We start from the raw sequence: 13,615 nt of genomic DNA on the forward strand, positions 1-13,615 counted from the left end.
CGACCGGAGCGCGCTCTTGCAGAAACGTAAACCACTAGCTGCGCCGAAGTGAGTCAAGTGATGAAATCAAGCCGACTTGGGGAGGAAGCGCCGACAGCTCGCGAAGCCCGCGGGTGACAGAGCTGCGGAACCTGCTCGAGGGAGCCGTGCCAGCCCCCCGGGGCCGCCCTGTCATGAGGTGGCCCCCGGAGACACCGGCCCCCCCAGCCTCCGGGCAGCGAACCCCTTCGTGCGGGCGAACCCAGGAGGAAGGCACGAAGCGCGGAGGACCCATCTAGACCTCCCGTCCGCGTCCCCGAGGACGCGGACTGCGCCCTGGTTCCGAGGTGACCCCGGCCACCAGGTCAGTGCGGGGCTCCTCCCGGGCGGACGGGCTGAGCACGCCCCTCGCGGAGACCCCGCCTCGCCCACCGCGGGGACCCGACCGCACGGCGGCCGCTCCGCCGGGGCCGCGCCCCCGCCCCGCGCGCGCTCGGGTCCTCACCTGGCGCGCAGGTAGGGCCGGGGCGGGGCGGGCGGCCGGCGCGCAGGCGCGGGACGGGGGCCTCGCCCCTGCCGACGTCGCCGGCTGGAGCTCACCTGGGAGACTCCGGAGGAAGCGGAGCCGGGGTTCGGCCTCTCCTGGCAACGCTGGAGGCCCCGCGGGAAGGCAGGAGGCGGTGGCGGAGGTGGAGCCGGGCTGAGAGGCAACTGTAGCGACAGCCGCCGGAGCCGCCGCCGCCGCCACCTGCACCTGGCGCCCGGCCCACGTCCAGCGCCCGCCGGCCGCTGCTTCCCGCCGCCCGGTCCTGCCCACCCTCCAGGTAAGCCGGGGAGCCGGCGCCCGAGCCGGGGGGCCGGGGGCTCCCAGGTGGAGCCGGACAAGGGGTGGTCGACGGCTGCGGGGGTCCGAGATGGGGAGAGGGTTCGGTCCCCGTGGCCGGTTGGAGATGGTCTCGAGGGCAGCTTTCAGTTGCCCTCTTGGGAGAGGCCGGCAGGGGCGCCCCAGGCGGGGGTAGGTGGCTCCCCGGGGTGGCCCTGTCACCCGCGCTGACCCCCGTCGGACTCCCTGGGGGGCTCCGGGAGCCGGACCCGGGCTCAAGTCCTGGTGGCCCGCGCTTGTCCCCGGGAGGGTCGCAGAGTGGGGAGCCGGCGGGGCCGGGCCGGGCGCGAGGAGGCCGAGTCTCCACTCGGGCGAACAGGTTGCCAGTCTCCGCCGCCCCCGTGGCCGCGGTGGCCAAGCCCGGGACGCAGGAGGGCATGACTTGGCCGGGCAGCCTTCCCGGCCGGACCCCAGACAGTCCTGCGCTGCAAACCGCGGCCGCCCGAGCCATTTCCACGGTTTCCGAGTGGTTTGGAAGGCGCGCTGTGGTCGGGACGCGGACATCCCCCGCCCCCCTCTCCTCTCTCTCTCTTTCTCTCTCTCTCTGTTTCGTCTCTACACTTTTCCGGGTGCGCTCCCTAAGCCAGAGCTGCGCCCACTTTCCGGTTTGATCAAAAAGAGCTATTTTCTTCGTGGCAGGAGGAAATCCAGCTGCCAGTCACCAACCGCACACCCTCTCGTTAAAGGACCTGTTGACTTAACGACCTGCATATCGCAGCTCTGGTTTGCCTGTGGTATATGACTCAAAGGTTCAAAAAAACTTGGTTTCAGGATCCTGCCACGTCTGAGCCCGGGTGTGCCAGGCCCAAATTCCTTTCCTGGGTTAATTAGGCTTTTCTGAAGCCTAAGGATTGAGGGTGAAACTGGTGCTTACATTAGACTTTTATTTCCTTCTCCCTCAGACTCATCAAAGCACTTCCTTCTCTTAAAACTCATCAAAACATTTCACTTCAAACTCATCAAGTAACTGTTTCTGTTTTTAGAACCCCTATTGAGTTACCAGTTTTTCTGATTTCTAAACAATGTGAAGATAGCATAACTTGATAGAGAAGTGATACTACATAATGGAAATATTAAAGTCAAACTCTATTGTAAAAAATCAATCAAAAAGTTGCTGTACTTTCATTTGAGAATTTCTGGTTTTGGGAAAAATCTGTTACTGCTTTCACTGTATAAATTTTCCTTCGAGTTTGTGGCTGAAATGCATGAGGTTTGTCATAACCTACAATTAGATTTCTTTAAATTTAACTTTTAATATTTGAAGTTTAGTGTACATATGTATTAAACTTCCTGTACAGTTTAGTACCAAGCATCGTTCTTTTTATATTGCTTTAAACAGCATTTTTACATAGAAATTTCTAATAATAAATGGCAATTCCACTACCTAGGTTTGTTTTATCTTTGCTAATTAAATTATACACACACACACACACACACACACACACTCTAGAATTCATGCACCAGTGGGGTCCCTCAGCCTGGCCTGCCGGGTCAGACCAAAACTGGCTCTCTAACATCCTCTGAGGGGTCCCAGATTGCACCATGGAGCTGGGGAGGGACTGCCAGGGTGTGTCAGGTCTGTCTCACTCAGTCCTGATCTGCCAGACCCCAGTAGCAAGTTAACCTACCAGTCGAAGTGTCTGCCCCCTGGTGGTCAGTGCACATCATAGCGAGCAGTTGAGTGATCTTAGCATATCATTAGCATATTACACTTTGATTGGTTGAATGGACCACTGGACGACCGGACACTTAGCATATTAGGCTTTTATTATCTAGGATATTTAAGTTGCACATTTAACATAAAATCCCCTAGGCAACACATAGTATTAAAAAAAAAAAAAAGGCAGTGCAATTAAAAGCTAAAACATCAACACAGCATGAAAGGACACAACTGGATATTTTTCAACCATTACTTTCTGCTTTTCTCAAAAGAGCCTTGCCTGCCGCTTAATCTTGTCTTCATACAGAGAAATAAATTTGCTAAATACTGTTTAAAAATTAGAGGTAGATGTTGCTCCCTGAATTTACTAGTAGAGCATTAATTTAATCCTCATTGATTATTGGCCAGATGCTATTAGAGCATCTTTACTTTTAACTCCAGGGAGAAATGCAACATGTTTACATTAGCTGTGGTAACAGTGTGCCTCAGTTAAACTGTTTGTAAAATTGGAAAAATAATATTTCCTTAGATTGAGATACTGAAGCCATAAAACAAATCAGGACTATCCTCTGGTCTTAACATTCTCAGGACCTCCTCCTCACCCGGAGATGCAGTCAATCCATCCAGTTTATGAAAAACTGAAGCCTAGAGAGGTAGTTTAATTTCAGTTCTACCAGCAAGTTAGTGGTAGGCATGGTGTTATTATTCCAGTGGCTTGACTCAAAGCTCATGTTATCTTCGCTTTTTACCACCCAGGTTCTCACTTATCATTAGATGTGTGTCCTTTTGTCTCTCAGATAGTTTGTAAGGTCTTTGTAATTGACAGGATAGTAAATTGCTCTATGTCCAGCCCTGGTTTACCCAAATTTCTACTTGTCCAGGTGATACTTGACTGCAGGGAGACTGAGGCCATCATCCTTTTCTTCTTACTGTGAATCACATGTGTATCAAAGATGCCATGTGGATTGAGATTTGAAACCCTTTCTTGGTTTTTCAGAGCCACAGTTAATTTTTTGAGTCAACACAGACAACAAAATTCAGTCCTCTGATCTTTTATGGTATTGGCTTAGAATATATTTTTTGAGGCAGCTACCCAGGGTCTTTCCTCTACTGGCAACACTCAAGATTTTTGGTTGGCAAGTCTACTTCCTCAACACCAATATTTTCTAAACTTTTTTTTGGGCCTGTGATCCTCAGTAAGAGATACATCTGTGCCTCAATGCACTACACTCGATTGTGTGTGTGTATATAAATGAAACAAGGTTCTCAAAACAATACTTAACCTTACAACATGGATGTTCTCTTATTTTATTTTTAAGATGTTGGCCTCAACACACTGGATTGATTTTATGACCACAAATGGGCTGGAACCTAAAATGAAAATGATGGTATCCCATATTGAATTTAAATTTTTTAAGGCTGAGTTTTCTACCAGCTTATTGACTCTGTCTCTGTCTCCCCCCTCCCTCCTTATTTCTCTGCCTCTTCCCTACATACTTGCAAGAAAGAAAAATCAAACTGCACTTTAATCTATATATATAAAAGCCTAAGTGATTGAATGACCAAAAAACCAAACCACCAGTTGACCCGTCGCTATGACATGCATTGACCACCAGGGGGCCGATGCTCAATGTAGGAGCTTCCCCCTGGTGGTCAGTGTGCTCCTACAGCCAACCTTCTGCGAGCCCCCCCCCCCCGCTGCCAGCCACCCTCCCATGCCTCGATTGGCCCGATTGCCAGCCAGGCCAAGGGACCCACCTGTGCATGAATTTGTGCACCAGGCCTCTAGTATCCTATATAGTAAAGAGCTAATATGCTAATTAGACTGGACAGCGGAATGACCTTCTGGAACGACCAGTGGGTGGGGGGTGGGGCTGTGAGGCGGGGCCGCAAGGGCAGAGTCCCTTGCACAAATTTTGTGCATTGGGCCTCTATTATATATATATATATTGGTTCGTGCACCAGGCCTCTAGTATCTATCGATAGATAGATAGATAGATAGATAGATAGATAGATAGATAGATAGATAGATAGATATTGATTTCAGAGAGAAAGGGAGAGGGACATAGAAACATCAATGATGAGAGAGAATCATTCATCAGCCTCCTGCATGCACCCTACTGGGGATAGAGCCTGTAACCCAGGCATGTGCCCTGTCTAGGAATTGAACCATGACCTTCTGGTTCATGCGTTGACACTCAACCACTGAGCCACACTGGCTGGGCTCAAACTGTTCTTTTTAATATAGAAAATTATACTGTAATCTTTATTAAATATTCATTGAAAGGTTTGAGATTCTAAAACCTGGAGCTAGACTAAATCAAACATTGAGAACTGCATAAAACCTCATTGTACATTATTGTATTTTAAATGGTTTACTTTGATAGGATTTAAAAAATTATTTATTGATTTGAGAGAGAGCACGGGAGAGAGACTTATGGTTCCACTTAATTATGTATTCATTAGATGATTCTTAAATGTGACCTGACCAGTGGTCAAACCTGCAACTTTGGCATATAAGGACAATGCTCTAACCCAGTGGTTCTCAACCTTCCTAATGCCGCGACCCTTTAATACAGTTCCTCATGTTGTGGTGACCCCCAACCATAAAATTATTTTCATTGCTACTTCATAACTGTAATTTTGCTACTATTATGAATCGTAATGTAAATATCTGATATGCAGGATGTATTTTCATTGTTACAAATTGAACATAATTAAAGCATAGTGATTAATCACAAAAACAATATGTAATTATATATGTGTTTTTCGATGGTCTTAGGCGACCCCTGTGAAAGGGTCGTTCGACCCCCCAAAGGGGTCGCGACCCACAAGTTGAGAACCCCTGCTCTAACCAGTTGCGCTATCTGTCCAGGGCCACCCTAATGGGATTTTGATGGTCATAGTTATCAACTGAAAAATTGAGAGATACAAATAATTGTGTCCAGTTCCATTCTAAATTTTATGGCCAAGTTATAGTGCTGGATGGAGTCTGAAAAAAATTATTAGAGTAAACATAAGACAGCTAGTCTTTTAATATTTTTCTTTTACTATAAAACAGTTATGAGACAAATTGTAAGGACCATAATCCTTTCTTCTTTAAAAGATGAGAGTGAGAGATTATATTAGATCCCTTAATGACCTGTAGGGATACAGGCTTGGAAGTTCAGATAGAAGCTTTTAATTTTAACCTGCCTTCACATTCCTGATAGAAGGAATATTTCTTCTAAGGAAATTATTAGTACATTTAATATTTTGGAAATGGTCAGTGCCCAAATCATCTCCAGATACATTCAGTTCTCTGGTCCATAGTGTAAAAATGAATTTGGTGTGACAGATCTTGTATGGGTATAAAATGTGATTGAGAAGGAAATATTTTCAGTTTCTTATCTAATTATGCATCTATTTCATATAAGAATAATTAGTTTTATATAATTTTAACACAGTTAGTGTACTGCCAATAGCAACATTGAATCCAAATCAGTGCCAGCTATGGCAAGAGGCCAAAGAGCATTAACTTATGTCAAAGCAAAGACAAGTAGGACTCTGAATTCTAGGTCATTGGTGACTGTTGACAATTAGATTGTCTTTGAGTCATTCTCTGAGCCGGACTCATATTTTTGGCACTAAAATAGAGAGTTTTTCCCTGAGTACACATTTTCCCTATAATTGTTTCAGTTTCAAACTGTTTGAACTAGTTTGCTCATGTATCCCACTGCCTGCTGGACATCTTTAATATTTCATAATGACCTGAGATTACACATGTGAAAATCAGAACCTTCATCCCATATAACAAAACAAACACATTTTAAAAACCACACACAGACAACCTGTTTTGCTTCATGTATTCTATAAGTATTAACAAATTTCTTCTTTGCAATTCTAAAACCAGAATGTCTCTGAAACCCAAACATTTTTTTTTTTGTAACTGTTTGTCAGCAGAACTTGAACTCATTTGCTGTAAAACCCGAGTGAACTGTCAGAAAGTTATTTATGGGCTCTCCTGCTTGGTGGGATGTGTCTCGCTACAGAAATAGTACTGAATTTTGATTACAGGTACTGTCCCAGGCCCTGCTGGGGAAACACTGTTTGTTATATTGGGCATGTGAACCATATCATCCTTCTAACACCCAAAATATTCTCAATTTTAAAACACATTTGGCTCCGTGCTCCCCCAATTCTTCTTCCACTTCTACTGCCCTAGCTGAGGGTCTCATTCTTGACTGGGGTACCAAAACCACCTGATATCTCAAAGCTACTTGATACCACAAAGGATACTCAGATCCATCCTCAGCCGAACCCCTAAGATGATGATCTCTTGAAAGATGGAAACTGGAACACTTTCTGTGGCTTCCAGGATAGAACCTGCAGCCCTTAAAATGGTCCCACCCAGGATATGACCCTTGTTTACGCTGCAAACCAAGTTTTATATTCCACCAACAGATTTCACACTTTTTTTCTGTGTGCTTTTGTTTGTTACTCCCCACTGCTAAGAATGCCATCCATATTATCTACCTCTATAACTTACTGGTTCTTAAGGCTCAACTGAGGTCTTGCCTTATTTAGGAAACTGTACCCACCCACACCTCCACACACATCTGAGCTGGGTGATATGTCCTATGGATACTTCCATAATGTGCTTTACATATGTGATATCATATAGTCTGCTTTTGCACCTGTGTTTACATACCCACCCACTCACCACCTACCCAACCCCCCTTTTAGTTTATTTAAAAAGCATTTAAAATCTTTCTTTCCTCTAATCCTACTGTGGAGTAAAACGTTGGAGTAAAAGTAGCCCAAGAAGGCAGTGGCATTGGACAGGCAGGATATTGCTCTTTATATGGCAGAGACCACAGGAACTGGGGAGTAGGAAACTTGTTTCACAATACTTAATTAGCCTATTTAATTTGGATTGCTGTTATTTCCATCTCATTCCTTTGAAATCCATGTTATTTTTGTGCCTTTTGGTTCTGTTCCAAGATCTGGGTTTTACCATTTAGAAATGAAAAATTAACTTTGTGATCGAACTGTCTTGCAGCTTTTGTTTATCAATATTCTACAGCTGAGTACATTACTAATTGTGACGAGTTTGTGGGGGGGTTGGTGGGCAGCTTTTACTTAAGGAATATAATGTAATTAGACTAGAATAAAATAAGTAAGGCATACGATTCCTAGGAGTCTTCCGTCTCCAAATTCCGTTAGTTTTATCTATTGAATAAATATTTCTCAGATTCATCTACTTGCCTCCATTACTATCACTACTATCCTCTCTTGCCTGATCGTTTGCAATGGCCTTCCTACTCGGCTGTCTGGATGTTTTCTGGTAGGGTCCCACACTGCACCCATCGTGATCTTTTCAAAACATTTGGTCTCTACCAAAAAAACCTTCATTGCCTTAAGAATGCAATAGCATGGCCTAAGGGCCTGATATGAAATAGGTCCTGCCCACCACACACCTCTCTCATCATAGTTGTTTGCTTTGGCTCTGATAACCTTTTTTTTATTCCCATGGTTCTCTTGCCTCTAGGTCTTTGCAAATGCCATTCCCCCTGCCTTGAACTCTCTTCCCTCCTCTTTTGCCCTATCTAGCTAAAACTCATCTTTCAGCACTTACTATAAATGCAGTTTTTCACTAGCGCCCCCTCCCACCCCCCACCCCCAACTATGGGTTAGAATAGTGATTTTCAGCTGCAAGGATTTTTTTTTAAAGCATGTAGTACCTGACTATTTAGTCAGGGCACTGACCTGTTTTCCCTTAGATTGTCAAAAAAATGACAACAGCCAACACAACAATAGCTGTCTGGTGTGAATGAATAAAAATCATACCTGTTTTTGTTTTGTTTTTTGTCAGATTAGCAAAAAATATATTTTGTGGTGTGCTGCAGAATTTTAGTGATTAGTTTATTTGTGCCATGAGATGAAAAAGGTGGAAAGTCACTGGGTTGGAATGAAGACTGTAACCTAAAGAAAGAAAGTCCTACTTAGTAACTGGGAGTATTAATTAAAAAAAAAATTAAAATTTCTTCACAAAGGAAGCTGACTTTCATATGTGGCTCATAATTTAAAAATTAGATTTAGTTACTAATATCTTTATATTTTATCAATTAACACTAGTTAATATTTATTTTCATAGTAAGTATCAGTCCTCATTTACTATTGAGCACTTATATGCCAGGTATATTTTAAGCGACTTACATGAATTAATCACTTAGTCTTCGGAGAACCCTACGAGGCATATACTATTTCTCTCCCTATTTTAGAGAGAGGAAAATTGAGAAATGAAGTAATTTGCTTCTATTACAAGGTTGGTGAAATGTCAGAGCCAATATTAAAATCTAAGCAATCTGTATCCTATTTATATGTAAATAAAATTAAATAGGATTTATTGAAAGGCTTATAATACCCACGGCAACAAAAATCCAGTTAATGCTCATCTCCCCTAGTCTGCTGACTAAAGGCAACCACTTTGACACTTTAAGATGGGTTTCTTCCAATATTTACCTTTTGAAATAACATGCTTATACTACTATTTCTTAATTTATCAATATTTGACATTATGGTAGGTAACGTCATTTTTGTAGATAAATATTTAGCTCTTTCACACACATACCCCCCTGCCAATATAATTCTCACATTCTTTCTTTTAGTATGCATTTTAGTATTTATTATGGTATAAATATTGTTCACTGCTGAGCTAAGCAAGTGTATTAGGAGTATGGTTCCTTACTTGTAGATATGTTTTTTATCCTGGAATTAATAATTAACTAATTTAAGAAAAATAAATTTGTTTTGTTTTTCCATATGTCAATTTTTATTGCTATACTCCAACATCTTGATTTTTCCACATAATTGAATCTATCAGGTATATTGGTCCCTTGCTGGAGCCATCTGTCTGTCCTCTTGTTCCAATTGTACTGTTGCTTTCTCAGCTTATTCCATAGCTGTCATTTGGGATTTCTCTTTGCTGACATTTCCTTTGGAGTCTGTGTTTCTTAGATACTATGGCTTTTGTTGTTTATTTACTCCCTCATTTGGATGGCACATATTCCCCGGTAGCTTTCTGACAAATGCTAAATGAAATTAAGAAATTTGAGATACTGCCTGTCAGAAAATCTTCATGTTACCTTTGCATTTTCTTTCCTGATTAATGTATTACTATCTTTTTTAAGTAGTTACTCTGTTCACCTGATTTAAAGTTTTTTTAAAAAGTAAGGAAGGGTATATTTCTTTCAAACTGCCCTCTGATACTCAGATTTTCTCTCTGGAGGCAACCGATGCTATCTTTTAAAATATAAAAACAATATGCATATATTTTCTCTCTTTTTAAAAAGCAAATAAATTTTGCTTTTCCCCCCATTTAACTTATGTTGGAGAAAACTTATCAGTATATAAAGTAGCTTCTTTGTTTTTATCTTAGCATAATATTCCACCATATCATAACTTATTTATTAAGTTCCATATTGTTACTAGTAGAGTGATAGGTTGTTTCAACCTTTTGATATTAAAGCAATGCTTTAATGTGTAAGTTTACAGGCCGTCATTTCACTTGTGTACAAGCATATCGGTGGGGTAAATCTCTAGAAGTTATTCTCACACCTGATACATTGATGGGGAATTGAGACCTTTCACATTGATGATTCCTAGTCAAATGGGATAAGGGTATAAGGATAAAAAACACACACCCACTAGTCAATACCTGATGGCACAGTGGGCCCTCTGGAGGACAATAGTGGAGGGAGGGTTTTCATTGAGCTTTTTGACCATGGCCTTTATTTTTTCAGATATGGCTCATCTTTTTGAACTGGATAACACCTGTTTCTATTGTTACTTCAGTTTCCTTCTTATAGTCTTTGCCCTCTATCATCACCTTCTTTACTACTGTTCATGGCCTCTTGTCCCTTATTTTAGCTCTGGTTCTTCCTCTGAAAATAATCCAGAACAGAGAGAGCATTCCATTATCTGGTCCTTTTCAACAAGTCAAAAACCCATCCTTAACACACTTTGCAATTTAACCACCTTCCCAGACTCCCATTGATTTGTTTGCTGAGTTCAGCTAACTCTACCTCCTAAATCTCTTCCCAAGCTACCACACCCCTTCCAGTCATCTCTTGCCTGGATTATTCATAATAGTCTCCTAACTGCCTCTAGACTCCTTTCTCTTCCCCCATCCCCCTAATCCATATTCAGCAAAGCTTCAAGAATAATCTTTCCAAATTTCTGTTCTTATTAGGTCATTACCCTGCTTAAACTCCATCTAGGCCTCTCCCCTTTGCCTAAAGAATTAAGTACAAGTCCCATACAATTAGGTACCCCTCCCTTTTTTCTTTTGTACCTACTACAATTCCTGTCTTATAACAGAGTTGTAATACATATTTGTTAAAACAACTAAACAACCAAAGTTGGTTTCCCTATACTTTAGTGTTTTTCCCCTCTTCCTTTTTTTATGTGGAGCCTGGCATTAAGCATATGTCTCATAGATCTCACTGTGTGTTAATTATCTATGTATGGTCCTGAGGAAAATTACTGCAGGTCAGCTTTTGAAAGAAGAATGTAAGTTTAGGCTAACACTGTTTTTTTTTTTTTTCCCCAATTGAAACATATATTAGAAGGGTCTTTTCATACTTTCACCATGAGGAGTGAGTAATTTCAGATGGTAATTGTATAAGTGGAGTGATATTGTGTGCTTCACATTAGGCACACATATAGCCTAATCGTAAAGACAGACATTGCTTTTATGAACAGTGTTTGTGGAGAATTAATTTTGTTCTTTCACATCTGAGGATGTAGCAGCTAACAGGAAAGGAAGGGGTAAGTATAGGTAACCATATCAATATTGATGTTGAAGTCTTTTTGAATTTCTAGACTGGGAGTTGGAAAACTGCACCCTTGAGCCCCTGGTTTTGTAAACACAAACACAATTTTATTGGAACCAGCTATTTTCATTCATTTATTTATTGTCTATGGCTACTTTGGCATCAGAAAAATTGACTTGAATAGTTGCAAAAGGGCCCACCAAGAAAAAAAAAATACTATTTAGCCCTTTACAGAAAGTTTGGGGACACCTGTTCTAGAGGAAAATGGAAGTTGAGAGGTGGAGGATAAATGAGTTGTGGATAAACCTGTAGCTAGGTGAGAGCAAAGTGATAGCTATTGATCAAGCAGTCTTACTCTCTTGCTTCCCCACTCACCTATCCTTAGTATTTTGGGACCTCAAAGGAAGAAGGAAGGGACAGAAATTATTTTACTGCTTGGGAGTGCTTGGACTCCTTCATAAACATCTGACTAGATTTATTGTGGGCACATCCACTTCCAACTATATTCCATGACAAGACCTAGACACTCCCTTCACTAAGGTATTGAGAAAAGCAGTGAGGGGAGCCCCTGCATCGGTGCAAAAGACATCTATGATTGCTCTCCTTTGTAGGCCATTGAGATTGGCTCCCTGATTTCAGCAGGAGCCAAGTGACAGCACTTAAACACTAGGGACAAAGTAGGTACATATACAATAATGGAAAGCAGAGACATAGATGTAATCAGAAGGTATTGGCTCACAAATGGTTTTGGTAGATAAGTCTTTGGCAGACTTCTAGTGGTAACTAATAAATGAAATAGATGGGCAGAATTACAGTATCACTTTGTGTATAGAACAGGAAAACTCTAGGTCTGCTAGCAAAATGTTGATTTTAGTTGATGCAGTTGAGAGTCACAACCTCTCACCCAGTTGCCAACCATAAGACATATAGTGGACAAAATGACACACTGTGGATGTCAGCTGCTTTCCCCAGCTACTCCAGAGCTTGTTCAGTGGGCCCATAAGCATGGCCATGGTGGCAGGAGGGGAGGCTATGTATGCATAGGCTAAGCAATATGGACTTCCTCTTTCTACGGGTGACCTGGCTAGCACTACTGCCAAGTTCCTGATCTGCAGAAACTAACACTGAGTGCCTAGGGGTACCACCCAGCCACTGGAGCAGCTTGATTATATTTGATTTCTTACACCATTGAGCGAGCAGAGATTTGTCCTCATTAGAATAGGTAAATATTCCAGATATGGATTTGCCCTTTCTGCCAGCACCAACATCTATGGACTCACAGAATGCCCGAGGCCAGGGTAAATACAGAATGGGTAGTGGAAGAAGGAAGCCATAGATGCCAATTATGGCCTCATGGCCAACTAGATAAATGAGAATTGTAGTAGCTTTGCACATTTTCCCTTTGCTTTATGTGTGTGTGTGTGTGTGTGTGTGTGTGTGTGTGTGTGTAGTGTTTCTTTTTATATGCTAACAATTTTCTTAACTCCTTCCCCTTTTCTTTTAAAAACATATTACATAGGTGTTAGAGATTAAATTTACAACTTAGTATTTAGGTAACAGAATATGAAGTGTGACTGACATAGAATTTGAGAAGTAATTCACATATAGTCACAGCAATGGCTATAATGGCTGTTGGCACTCTGCGTCTTTTCATTTTGAGGTATCCTCTTCACTGTAAGAAGGACGCTTCGTCTTGTTAGGTGGGATGTGGAACTGTTTTGTTATTGTACAGGAATTCAAGTATTTGGGAAAGTGTGCATATGGAGGCTGAGTAGTCACAAGGGTGAACAATGCTGTTCAGTTTATTGTTTCTCAACTCCAAATTCATTCTATTTGCCACTTTGTAATAATGGAGCTGGGCCCTGTGAATATTGCTCTTTTGCTGGCTGCCACAATGGTGGGAAGGGGCTTTTCTTCTTGGTTTCAGAGTGGCTCACCGGTGAGGCTCTTGCTGGCCTATCTTCTTCTCTACTACTCAGTCCCTCCCTCTCCCCACCAGTGTTCTCCAGTCTAAGTAATTGCATTCTCTAAAGTAGACATCTGCCTGCCCCCTCACTTTCTCCAGAGCTTGACTTGGGCAGCAGTGATGTTATATCCTGGGGCCACAGACATCATGGACCTATTCTCTAGCCCAGGTCACTGTCCCCCACACTCTTTTCAAAAAATATATTTTGTTATTGATTTCAAAGAGGAAGGGAGAAGGAGAGAGAGAGAGAGAAACATCCATGATGAGAGAGAATCATTGATGGCTGCCTCCTGCACACCCCCTACTGGGGA

The 13,615-nt window shown here is 42.4% G+C and overlaps 1 protein-coding gene across 2 annotated transcripts in view; it reads left to right on the forward strand.

The window, feature by feature from the left end:
* Positions 1–241: 241 nt before the first annotated feature.
* The window catches only part of GALNT3 (polypeptide N-acetylgalactosaminyltransferase 3), a 52,872-nt gene continuing 39,498 nt past the window's right edge, over positions 242–13,615 (forward strand). The window contains exon 1 of one of the 2 annotated variants that reach the window (XM_070422832.1): positions 242–343. The gene's annotated coding sequence lies outside the window, so the exon portion shown is untranslated. Of the gene's footprint in view, positions 344–604; positions 804–13,615 lie in introns of those variants that run through there. The other variant, XM_070422831.1, reaches the window with a different exon arrangement.

Source organism: Myotis yumanensis, unplaced genomic scaffold (assembly GCF_028538775.1).
Source record: "Myotis yumanensis isolate MYYU_CA2020_CCGP unplaced genomic scaffold, mMyoYum1.0.hap1 SCAF_8, whole genome shotgun sequence".
Classification (NCBI taxonomy): Eukaryota; Metazoa; Chordata; class Mammalia; order Chiroptera; family Vespertilionidae; genus Myotis; species Myotis yumanensis.